Source organism: Macrobrachium nipponense, chromosome 11, assembly GCF_015104395.2.
Source record: "Macrobrachium nipponense isolate FS-2020 chromosome 11, ASM1510439v2, whole genome shotgun sequence".
NCBI lineage: Eukaryota > Metazoa > Arthropoda > Malacostraca > Decapoda > Palaemonidae > Macrobrachium > Macrobrachium nipponense.
The window spans coordinates 45,387,427-45,397,224 of NC_061087.1; positions in this window are offsets into that span (position 1 = coordinate 45,387,427).

Below are 9,798 nucleotides of genomic sequence, written 5' to 3' on the forward strand. Positions count from 1 at the left end.
AAAAAGTTCTAGGTTTTGTGTTTCAATAAATCCGTCACACTAAAACCCCGTCTCAAATTTCTCAGTCTTCCGATCGTGGATGAAAAGAATCACTTCAGCAACATAGAAAAAGAACCGAGATGGCAGACTTCCTCAAGAAAAAAAAAAAAAACAGTAATTGATAACGTCCCTGGAATCATTCCCTAAGTTAAGAATATTTACAGTTGCCTCGAGAGAAGCCGAAGTGCAGTGAAAAACGAAAAACATTAAATTTCTCGTCGGTTTTTCTCCCATGTATACAGAAACATTTCCATTTTTATTCCCATTATTTTATGCTCATCTATTTATATTTTTGATTTCTGAAGGTTATAACCTCATTTCTCTCAGGTGGATTCACTATCTCCAAAATGGGAATTCTGACTTTTATTTACTGACATGTTTACATTTCTTAGTTTGGGGAACATAGTGATATCTAAGTGAACTATTGTGACTTCATGTAGGAGCTGGTATGGTCATCATTTGAGATGACTTTTCTCTGATTACTTTTTTGTTGGGTTGGGAGGGGCGGTCATTTTCAATTAATTCTATTTTTTAATCATGTTAGTTTTTGGGGAAATAAAGATTCTATCTTTGTATCTTGGAGTTTGGTCTAGCACTAGATTTAATGTTTTTGAGAATAGTAGCAGGGATGCCGCTGACAGTTATCTTTCTAAGGTAGGTGCCAGATGTTCGTTGAGGTCGGCGTTAGCAAGTTTTTTTTTCTCTCTCTTTTTTTGGACAAGGCCAAAACTACGCCTCGTTACAGTGGTGGCAGCGGAAAGAGCAATGAGGCCTATGGATTACGCCTCTGGAGAGACTGGGGGTGTGCACAGGAATTAAGAAATTGTGTAGATGTTAGAAGAAAGGATTATAGTTAGAGTCAGTCAGGTGGTACTCTCTTGCTGAGAAGACGTGTTTTGGACTGGAGTCAGCAGACTGTCTACTGAGAAGTCTCCTAAGGCAGTGGTGATTTAAGGAGTGTGTTAATACGACATGTGTAATAAATACGGTGTGGTTACCACAATTTTCCTGGGTGTTAGGTATTTATGGTGATCAATTGTGCATACAAGAGGGTCGTTGTGGGTCCCATAGAAATCTGTGGTCGCGTGTGTGGTTAGATATACGTGCCAGTGCAGTGAATAGATGGCCTCAGTGTTTAAGAGTATCTCGTAACGTCCATTTAATGAAGATGTAAGTGTTCAGTATCATTTCTTCTTATTTGTCTATTATTATGTTGGTAATTTTCTCAATAGTGTAGTTAATTTTTTGAGGAATTAAAGGGACAGTTTAGATGTTTGCTTTTAATCGCCCTGCTTAGTTTGTTTTCTGGGAGCAGAATGCATTAAGTTTTTAAAATATATTATGAGGTATTCTTTGGAACCGCCTTTACAGGGGATGAACCTATTAAAGGTAACATACGGCGCTGATGTGTTTCGTTTTTTAAATTTTTTGTGTGTGAGTGTCTGTTGGTGCGATGTTCGACGAGTGGTGAGTACAAGAGGTGTGGGGTTTGTTCGGGTTAATGGCTTGGGGTCTAAGGGCACCTAAGGTTTGGGCGAGATCAGCAGAAATTCTTGGATAGCAACGAGACAAAGTTAGAGAGCCCTTCCCATGAGAGTAGAAAGTTTTTTTTTTTCTTCTTATTTTGGTAGAGTGCAGGGAATATTCACTTTGGGAATATTTAAGTGTCACATATTCATATATCTTTTTTTGGTGATTTGTGAACGAATTTGGGGAGTATTATTGGTATTCAAATGATATTAAGAGCCAGTCGAATCCTAAATACTGAGGGTCAGTAAGTTAGACAAAATGGCGGAAGGAAACAAAAATGACCAGACTGCTTCATAAAGTCACTACAATTGCACAGGGAGCTTTTCCTTTACAGAGTACTGTGGATGGCATTCTTTCTCAGCCAGTGCAGATTTTTATCGAAGGAGTTAATCATTTTTTAAAAACTAAGGGAATTACAAGTGATGTGCATAGGCGTTCAGAAAGGCAAAAGCCTTGTTGGATTTCAATAAAGGGGACTTAGCACATTGCCGCCGCAGTTTTCAGTATACAAAACGCTGGTTATCAACCGAACTACAAGCATTTCTGAGGGCAGCCTATGATACAAAGGAACACGGGGATATGGAGAGGCCTGAGAGATTTCTACAAGATTAGGAAAGGTCAGAAGACCATGGATAAGCATAGCTCTCAGCTTTTTGGTGCAGCAGGAGAATGGATACGAAAATTTTTAAAATCCGCATAGGTAAATGGTAATATCTCCCTTGCTGACTTGCACAGTGTTGCATTTTTTCCAGCTTCTACATGATATCCCAGCCGTCATTATAGACAGCTTTGATGAGAAGTTTGAGCTTACATCAGATGAGGAATTTATCTATTCTTAGGTTGAGAAGCACATGTCCAAATACCCCACAGTGGACTGCACATTTTTTTAATGGGACTGGTCCATGGAACTTAACACAAAGGGATTTAAGTTTCCTTTACCCCAATTGTGTACCAAAGTAGAATATCATAGGGGAACTATGGATCCAGGGCAACAGTTGCCTTTTTTCAATTATAATAGGTAGGAGAAACAGGATATAAGTCCATACAGGTGTTAGTGGCATAACTGTTGGATACCGGGTGTTTTTATTCCATATGTGGATGTACATGGAACTGAGGTAAATGAGGATACTGCGCTTAACATGGGTTATAATGGCGGTTATATTGGTGATATTGGTGATAATAATGGCGATATTGGTGATAATAATGGTGGTAATAATGTCGGTACTGTTAATAAGGTGATATTGATAACAATGGTGATACTGATACTAAAATGGAGGTTATAGTTGATGGTATGAGGATAATTATATAAATATGGGTGATATTCATGTGGATGTGGAACATGAGGTGAAAAACCAGTCACAAGAGGGTGCTGTGTATGATGGACATGGGATAATATATATAAAGGCATTTTATAAAAAGATGTTATTTTAAATCCAGGTACAATTACTATGGTGAAAGTCAGGTTGAGAGAAGTGAAAATGCCATAAAAGGTGGGTATAATTGAGGGTAGAGAAAAATTAAAAGGAATTATCAACACAGTGACGGTGAACAGGGTATCAAATACAGGTGTCACATGGGTGGAATTATTGAATTATAATGATACAGTTAGGATAGTGGTTCAGTGGCTACTGTAGAGGGAAAAATGGAGATTTTAAATACAAATGGGGAGGAAAATCTTTTGGGATCTCTTAGCTAATGCAGATTGCAAAGTGCATATAAAAATTTTAAGCGAGCTTCTGGCTGACTTTGGGGATATAGTTGCTCTAAAAGGGAATAAGTTAGGAACGCAAGGTAAATCTAGAAGAGGGGACCAAACCCATCTATATTTTCGTGTACCGTATACACTACAAAATCAGGGAACAGGTAGAGAAAGAGGTTAGTAAATGGGAGAAGGAGGGAATTATTAGGCCCAGAATGTCCCCGTACAACTTCCCCTTGTTGGCGGTCCCTAATTAAGATGGTTCTGTCAGTCTGTGAAAATTTCCATAAATTGAATGGAAAGACAATTCTGACCGTTATCCGGTCGCCTGCATGCAAGACTTTTTTGTTAAAATTGAGGGACATAATATCTACTCTTCAATAGACCTTATGGAGGGATTTTTGCAGGTTCCTCTTGATGAAGATAGTCAGGAATTTTCCGTATTCTCATTGTCCAATGGACATTTCAAGCTCACGCGGACGCCTTTTGGTTTTTCATGAGATTTTTGAAGGGTTTTTCTATTTTGGCAGCTCCTTTCACAGATGTGTTGTGGGAGGATATTCAATTTTCCTGGGGGGAGCCACTACAAGGTAGCTTTTCAGAAAGTCAAGGATGCATTAATGAATCCCCGGTCCTGAATTTTCCATATTTCGGTGAACCTTTCACATTAGTGATAGATGCCAGCCAGGATGGTATAGGGGCTTGCCTTATGCAGAAATTTGAAGGTAAATTCCATCCAATAGGTTATTATAGCAGGAGATTTAAGACAAAGGGTAGGAATGAAAGTTTAATGGCTACCTTAGATAAGGAAGCTTTCACTGTAGTATGTAGCCTGGTTCATTTTAAGATGCTGTTAATAGGGAATAAGATAGAAGTCCTTACAGCCCACAATCCATTGTTCATTCTTTTTAATAAGCCAGATCAGTCGCCTAAGAGAGTTCGATGGTTTCTAACAATTAGAGATTTTGATGCAAAACTTAAGTACAAAGAGGACAGACATAATGTGGTAGCAGATGCTCTTTGCAGAAGTTTCTATGATATAGAAGGATTTCAAGTTGATGTGATTACTAGTGATGCTACGCAGTGGGATATTAGTTTGATAGAGCAAAGGCAAGATGAGTATGGAATTTCAGCGGACGCAAGAGCGTTCCTTCGAGGTGAATTAGTCAGGAATAGTTATAAGTTGTTTTTTTCAGGTTTGGAAAATTATAATTATAATTTAAGGACGGGTGAAAGTAAAGTGGATACGACACAGATCATGATTCTGAAAGTCCTAATTCCTATAGTTTTAGATTTAGTACATTGCAAGTTTGGTAGTCCACATTTGGGCGTGTAAAAAACATATAATGGGATATGTAATAAATATATTTGGAAGAACATGTGGACAGATGTGAAAAATTCTGCGAAAAAGTGTATGTGTGCAATGCCTGCAAACCTGCAAGGGTGACTTCTTGCAAATTAGTGCCATGTCCGATACCCAGTAGACCTTTTCAGAGAATACACACGGATATTTTGGGGAATTTCTGTGAATCAGGGTTTGGCTACAGGTATTTGTTGGTGGTAATAGATGAACTAACGAGGGTTGTGGAAATTTTCACACTAAAGCATAATATAGCAGAAGAAGTGGCTGTGCCATTCTTAATAGATTTATATGTCGTTAAGAGGAACCCGAGATTTTATTTTCAGACAATGGTAGAGAATTTGTAAATAACGCCTCTGCTGATGTTTTCCTTTGGAGTTTGGATGCTCATAGGGTTTTACTTCTTTATAGCATTTTAGATAATGACGTTCCTTTATGAAGAATTAAGGATGCCATGCATGCATGGGTTGCAACTGACTTGGTTGTGACATTAATTTTTTGTATGATACAAACTACGCTTGTAATGTAAAAAATCTGAATTTTTATTCAAGGAAATCTGTAACCGGGATTAAGTGGTGTTAGTGTTTTTTTTTTACATGGTTCATTTTTTTTTTTTTTTTTTGTGGGGGGGAGGTGTTGGGGGTGTGAAGTGTTGCTTTTAGGAGTGTTGCGGAATTTTTTTGAGAGGGGGAGGGGGAAAAACATAGCATATGGATGGGGGTTCAGACATCATATTTACTGGAGATCAGGTGTAGAAATATTACAGGGTTTTGAAAAATATACCAGTAAGACAAGGGATGAATGGTTGAGGTGCCAGTTAATGATAAAAGTCTGTTTCTAGTACCTCTATGGTGTCAGTAGATAGAAACCATATTAATTTTAGGTGAAGAATTTCAATCCTTAGTAATTTACTATGAGGCTGTGTGGCAGGATCACAAGCAAAGCAAAGCAAGCTACAAGATTTCCACACATTCACTTTATCGAACACGACTGACAAATAGTTCCCCAGCCACGCTTTCCCCTTTACATTACTAATTATGCAGGACAACTGGTTTAACATGACACAGAACACACAAAACACAAACACATGTACTCACCTTAGACTTGAGACACTCAGGGCGAGACACTGTGCCATCTGCTGGATACAGTTGTCAAGACCCAACAGCTGCTGAATTCAATACATAAAGACGGACAAGCAAGAAAACCATACAAGAACTCCAAAAATAAAACAACATAACAATCACTAGGCAAACAAATACCAACAACTTGAAAACAACACAACAAATCATACAACAACTCAGAATCACAACAGCTCACTGTACAAAAAACACCAACAACATCAAAGACAACTCGATAAACCAATACAACAACAACCGCCAACACTGTCTTCAACAAACAACTCACAAACACTATAACACATAATCAAACACAACAGACGCTCATTAGCTCAACAACAACCAGACAGACACACACACAACACCTATACAATATCAATATTAATCAAATCGCACAATAACAACTGACCATCAGTAGACTCTGCCTTAACTCTGTCCTCTACGATTTCTCATCCCAGACTGACTCACTGAATGACCTGGCAACCATGTCAGCAGACAACCCAAAACGATCACCCAACAAGCAAACCATCGTTAACCCTGGATACGTTTCGCTATATTGGTACCCCGTTACAGGTGCGTGCGGGTCGAGCTCGACCCGAGGGTCTAGAAAAATTTGCCAAAAATCACTAACTTCATTTTTGCTGTACATTTTAGTTTCTAAAATCAATTTCAACATTCACAAACACTACTGAAAAGACAAATAATACCCATCTACAACTTAAATATTTATTACAAATATTTAAATAAATAAGTATATACAAAAAATAATTTACGAAAATATTTACAAAAAATACAAAATAAGCTATATATAAAAAAAAATTGAGGGAATCCTTCCTAAAACAACTATTTACAATATGTGACTGCCAGAAAAGGTGTCAAACCCACAGAGGTCAAAATCTGAAAAGAGAAAAAAGGGTAAATTTTTTGGTACCTAAATGAAATAGGAATTGGCAAATTTTTTTTTGTAGGATAAAATCATATTATCCTAGAACGGAATTAAGTAAAAATATTTGGACAAAGATGTTATTAGCAGTTATATCATATTGTAAAGAGAAAAAGAATATATAGCGGTATGTCAACTTACCTTTTGTATCTGCCAACAAAATGGCCGCAGCCAAAACCTACTCCAACGGCCACATCTACCACCTGAAATGGAAGAATGGAATGTAAATTTCAATGTGTTATTTACTTATGTAATTATGAGTGGATATGCATAACTCTATTATGGTGGCTTGCTGGATGTTGTAACATTAATTTGCACTCATAAAAAAAAAAAAAAAAAATCTGACCCAAAAACTTACTCCAGTGTAAAAGTCAGTTGTTAACCTCCTCATTTCACCAGGAAAATTTATTATAAACATCATTGTAATTAGAATAAAATGATATTTACGCATTGAAATATACCAGAATATCACAAATTCTATAGAGAACAAAAGCATATAGCGATATGGCAACTTACTTTTCGGATATAAACACTAAATGGCCCCCGACCACGACATGTGCGACGGCCACATCTACCACCTGAAATGAAGGAATGGAATATAAATTTCAATGTGTTATTTACTTATCTAATTATGTGCAGATTTGCATAAAACTATTATGGCCGCTTGCTGGATGTTTGAACATTATTTTGCAGCCACAAAAAAATCTGACCCAAAAAACTTACTCCAATGTAAAGGTCCTTTGTTGACCTTGTTTCACCAGGAAATTTTCTTATAACATTGTTGTAATTAGTATAAAATATGATATTTATGTGTGGAAATCTACCAGAATATCACAAATTCTATTGAAAGCAAGAATATAAAACGATATGGCAACTTACCTTTCAGATACATACACAAAATAGCCCCGGCCACGCCAAGTGTGACGGCCAAATTTGCAACCTGAAATGGAAGAAGGGCGTGTCAATTTCAAGGTGTTATTTAGTTATCTAATTATTCGTGGATTTACATGGAACTTTTATGGTGGCTTGCTGGATGTTTGAACATTATTTTTCAGTTATGTCGGCAAAAATAGAAAACATTATTGTAATATTTTAGATAAAAAATGGATGATATATATTTTGTAAAGATTAAAACTATAGTATTTATGCAAACAAGTAGTAAAAAAAAGTTTCATGATGTAACTTACTTACGTAGAAGGCATACACTTTGGACACAAGACAGTTTAATGCTATAGGCAGACGGGCCTGTTGCATCGTAAACATGCTGTGTTTGTCTTTTGGTCTTGTCTAGATGGGCAGCTTTGCCAGCGAACATGCTTGGGCAGCTTCACGTGGCCAATGGCAGGAAGAGGTCTATGCTCCAGCTCAGCCAACCTGAACGTAATCGCTATCAGGATATGCAGGGTCCTTGACAAGTGGGTCAACGTATAATACCCATGACTTACTAGGGGAGCACAAAATTCAATGGGGAGCTCCTTGAGGAACCTTCACCTTGTCATACTCTTTGCCGATGGCAGGGACGTATAAAGAATATAAGAATTCACCTAATTATATTCAATATCCCGTAGAAAAGACAAAGTGGCCAGCGTCGTGTCTTACGAATACAATTTGATGTAGAACACATCTGATCGAATGTGTCTACATCCCCTTTTGTTGCATTATAGAACATCTGAATGTCTGTATTACGTCTTTCGATTTCAGACGGATCATGATGCAGGGAACTCAACAGCATCACCTTCTTAGTCCTGCTGAATTGCTGACACTGGAGAGTCACATTGTGTTCGTACTTGAACACGGCCACTGAGTTCCTTAACGGGAAACACACACTCAGAAAGTTCCCTAGGAATATAAGGTTTCTGCCGAATGGTTCCACACAAATACATGCCATCGTCATCGAGTGATAAGGCGAGAGGTAACGTCGTAAAGAAGTTATCAATCGTCACTGTTCGACCCCTTCGGCGAAAAGGTCGCACAAGCTCTGTCGTGAAAACTTCTCCCAACCTCTGTCCTCTCGGCACCCTGACTGTGTCCTTCCCCAAGTAAGCAATCGCATTACACATGTAATGCGTATCGGCATCACACGCCAACACAAGCTTGATGCCATACCTATAGGAAGAGAGAATAGAATTAGTATCCAAAAAAGTAAAATTATATCAAATAAAAAGCAATATAAAATCAAGTTACTATGTATCATAATAATGATAATACTAATAATAATAATAATAAAAATAAGAATAATTAATATATATAATAGAATATATATATATGTTATTCGTATATATATATATATATATATATATAATATATATAGATATATATATATATTTATATATACAGATTATATATATATCTATATATATATATAATAATATATAGATATATATATATATTATATATATATATAATTATTATATATCATATATATATCTCTGGTTCGATATTTTCTCTCCCTCTTTCTCTTGCTCGATATATATAATATATATTTATATTTTGTTTGTTTCGTCTTTTCATTAACAATAATTTATTTTTTTGTGGGGGGTGGGGGGAAATTTGTGTAAAAATTCATGATATTAAATTGTATATGCTCCCGTGTTTTTTCAAACAAATTGTACTGTTTTCTGGGAAAATCACTTGTTTACTGCGTGTATCCTTCAAGGTGTGGCTTCCCTCAGGCGGCTCCTCCCTTCTGTAGAGGGAAAATCGCCCTTATTGCTTGCTAATCTTGTAGTGTCAGTTTGTATATTAAGCTTTCTTTTGACTATATTGTTCTCTGTAAAATCAGTTTGCCTCAGTAAAGGGTCCGAACAGGACCGAAAGTACTTGGCTATCTCACTTTTTCATTTTTTCCTTCGTGGCAAAAAACCTTTATTTATATATATATATCTATGTATATATATCTATATATATATGATATCTATGTATTATAATATATAATATATATTATATATATATTATTTTAAATATATATAATATATATATAATATATTATTATATATATATTATATATATATAATATTATACTGTATATATACTGCATATATTATTGGTCAAGAAAAAATAGTTATTTGCAAATAATCCATATGAAAGAGAATTTGCGTTATTTTATTCCTTT